The sequence below is a fragment of the Podarcis muralis genome, chromosome 3 (assembly GCF_964188315.1).
Source record: "Podarcis muralis chromosome 3, rPodMur119.hap1.1, whole genome shotgun sequence".
Classification (NCBI taxonomy): domain Eukaryota; kingdom Metazoa; phylum Chordata; class Lepidosauria; order Squamata; family Lacertidae; genus Podarcis; species Podarcis muralis.
Genome location: NC_135657.1, coordinates 7,381,547 through 7,385,212, shown reverse-complemented (window position 1 = coordinate 7,385,212; position 3,666 = coordinate 7,381,547). Strand labels below are relative to the sequence as shown.

The 3,666-nt window shown below is 44.7% G+C and overlaps 1 long non-coding RNA gene across 1 annotated transcript; it reads left to right on the top strand.

The window, feature by feature from the left end:
- The first annotated feature begins 245 nt into the window (after window positions 1-245).
- Window positions 246-970, top strand: LOC144327194 (uncharacterized). Its single transcript, XR_013392095.1, has 2 exons — window positions 246-384; window positions 432-970. It is a non-coding gene; the product is annotated as an uncharacterized LOC144327194 (long non-coding RNA).
- The last annotated feature ends 2,696 nt before the right edge of the window (window positions 971-3,666 follow it).

Below are 3,666 nucleotides of genomic sequence, written 5' to 3'. Positions count from 1 at the left end.
GGGAGCGCACCCCGCCACGGGGATTCGAACCGCCGACCTTTCGATCGGCAAGCCCTAGGCGCTGAGGCTTTTACCCACAGCGCCACCCGCGTCCCCCAACATTATGTAGCTCAAGCCAAAAGAGGACGCAGCGTAGGGGAAGGTGTATGTGGGGAAAGCAACCAATTATTCACATTTCTACCATTCAGTGCTCATTTAGTGGGGCTGAGATTGAATAAAAGCACCGTCTGTGATTCAGAGAATTCTGCAAGCATGTTCGGACTCTCTGGATTTCCTGTTCTGACAGCCTCTCTTTGTACTGCATTAGAGGTCGAGCCACAGGATCCTCTGATTTTTTAAGGCCACGTTTTTGGTAGTTAAAGCTATTTAGCACAAACTATTCAAGTGTATGGTGGCAAAAAATCAAATGTCTGCTGACTTGATAGTAATAGGCTATCTCATTCAATGTGCCCTCTGTAGTACCCCATGTTAAATCAAGAAAGTGCTTTGAGATGTTTGTACTAAGATAGGGATTTTTAAATTATTATTATTGAGGCATGTCTTGGGCCTTATAATCTGAACTTATCCCATTTGTAAATATGTTGCATTGTGTTTGACTGTTGTTTTTATTGGATTTATTGATAGATAATGATGTTTTCCATGGTTACCTTGTATGCTTTGTTCTCTCTTACTGCTTATAGCTGTCCTGAGCACAATTTGGTGACAAATTGGTAGAAAGGCAGGATACAGATATTGATTGATTGATTGATTGATTGATTGATTGATTGACTGATTGAATGAATGAATGAATGAAAAGAATGTTGGAATGGTCCAATTGAAAACATGATTGTATTAAGACCCATGTGGGAAGGTGCAGTGCCCAAAACCTGGTTTCCTGGCAGCAAGATCCCTGCTGCAGATCAGGAAAGCAAGAGGGGATGGCATGGCAGTGGAAAGGTTGGGGTGATCCAGGCACACTGGTGGAGCCAATCTGATGCCCCCAGCAGTATGCCTCAACTATGCTAACCTTGCCACCACACTGCCCGATACCATCCTGGTGACAGTTGCATTACCTTTTGCAGCACAGTAGACGTCCGTCTTGGCATGTTCCCCCAGTATGTTCTGTCCTAGGAGGGCATTGTCCATATTTACAGAAACCTCGTGCAAGCCTGCATTCCATGGTATCATCTGCAGGATATCCAGCCCTTCCTATTACAATAAAAAAAGAGAAAGGGAAAGAACCTCCTGAGTTGGCTTGTAGGAGCTGAGTAGGGGAGATGCAGGGGGCAGAGCAGAAAACTTTTTTGCGAATGCTACTGGCCTGCAATACCTAGTCTCACACCCTCGTCCTTCCACACCGAAAGACGCTTGCCCTCTCCTGAGCTGGGCAAACCACATTAGTGCTGGAGGCACTTCTGTTCCTGTTTTGCTTTCTTTCTTTTTAATTGTGATCATGGCTTGTTAATGCTCTTAAAAGGAAGAAAGTTTGTTTCCCCTGCCCTCAGAGCTGCTGTTAATAAATTACCAATTGAGTGAGACCTGCAACAAAATGTTGCGTTGTGGGTTGGCTCCTGCTCAAGATTCCAGAAGGAGGCCATGCCCTGTGCCAGGATACTTCATTCCACCCTTCCTCTCCATGATTTTATGTCCCCCCACCCAAGATATTGTTATTATTAATAATACTAATAATAAGGATGCACAGGGGGATGATCTCTGTATGTATATAGGACATTCATGTTATTGATATGTTAAAAAAGGTAAAGGTAAAGGACCTCTGGCAGTTAAGTCCAGTCGCAGACAACTCTGGGGGTGCGACGCTCATCTTGCTTTACAGGCCAAGGAAGCCTGCATTTGTCCGCAGACAGTTTTTCCGGGTCATGTGGCCAGCATGACTAAGGCGCTTCTGGCAAAACCAGAGCAGTGCACAGAAACACCATTTACCTTCCTGCCAGAGCAGTACCTATTTATCTACATGCACTTTTTTGGCGTGCTTTCGAATGGCTAGGTTGGCAGGAGCTGGGACTGATCAACTGGAGCTCAATAGATATGTTAGGACCCTGTAAATCCTTGGAAGCACTGCTTATTATTACACCTGCAATTTGCCAAGGCCTTAGGACCACTTTCCAATCCTCCTTTCCTGTTTTCTCTGGAGTTCAAGGGGACAGCAGGACGGGTCCCCAGCCCTTCAACCTCACTAATGAATCCCTGTGCGTAGCCAATCTGATGCCTTCACTGGACCATGCTAACCTCGCACACAACCAAATGCAGCCTCTTCAACCAAAGAAAGCACATACAAATATCCTCAGTTAATAATGATAACAACTGAAGCGGGTGGACTGGTGGACTTGGAAGGTGTCAAAAGGGACATCTGAGGTCCCTTTGTTGGGGAAAGTCTCTAGCAACCATATCCTTTTATGGGGGTTTGCTTACATACAATCAATGATTCGTTAAATTGTAGAGTTGGAACGGACCTCATGGACCATAAAAATCAAAGAATTGTAGGGTTTGAAGGAGACCACAAAGGTCAGCCAGTCCAACCCCCTGAAATGCAGGAATCGGAGCTAAAGCATCTAGGACAGATGGCCATCCAACCTCTACTTAAAACCTCCAAGGAAGGAGAGTCCACAACCTCCAGAGGGAGACCATTCCACTGTAGAACTACTCTTACTGTCATCTCGTCCAACCCTCTGTAATGCAGAAATGTCAACATGTAGCCCCCCCCCAATCCAATTTGAAACCATACTGGACCCTGTTTAGCTTTGCAAATATACAGACATTGCACAAATATCCTTGTACAAGCAGGACTGACATGGGCTCAGTAAGCCAATTTATCTGAGGATTGCAGTTCCTGCAGCTGCAAGGAAGTGAGTGGTAGCTCTCTACTTTTGTAGGCACACTTACATGAAAAAAAAACATTTATTAAATACCATGTAATTCACAGCTGAATGACTCCATGCTGCCTAGTTTATAGAATCACCTCTAAACCTACTGTTGGACTCTGTACCTCGGAATTATCCACCCATCTCTTACCTGGAATTATTTGGATGAAGACTAAGAAGACAGCAAAGAGAAGGTAAAGGATCTTCATGGCTGAGGCTTGATGCTATCTCGCTTTGGCGGTGTAGTGAGAAGATGATTTGAAGCCCAGATGAGGTCCTTTATGAAAAAGGAGACCATATATATAAGGTTTTTGGAGAATTGCAAAACAGTATTTCCGGAACAAGGTGAAGTTTGGGAACATCTGACTATGTACAAAAGAATCTCCATTGCCCTTTCTGACCACAGAGGTCAGTGACACACAAACATTGCAATGTCCTTCCGTTGGCACCCACACAACATCTTTACTGCTCTCAACTGTGGCGAACAGCCAAGTGACCGAGGTAAGATTTTCCACCTGAGAGTGAGCTAATCCCCTAAAGGGTTGTGGGTTTTAAGCAATGCAGGTCTTGAGCCAACATAACACAATTTCCATAAACCCCAAAGTCCATTTCTATGATTTCTGTTTTGCAATAAAGGCTGCCTGATGGGGAGCTGGATATATTTTCCATAATTAACCAAGCCCCAATTGGAGCTGTTTCGGTTTATACGGCACAAACAGGCAAGCAGTGGACCCCAGTCTCATTTTGGGTGTCTTCCAATGGCTTCTGATGCTGTCCTATTCTTTCATGTGGAGATCTTTCTTTCCTC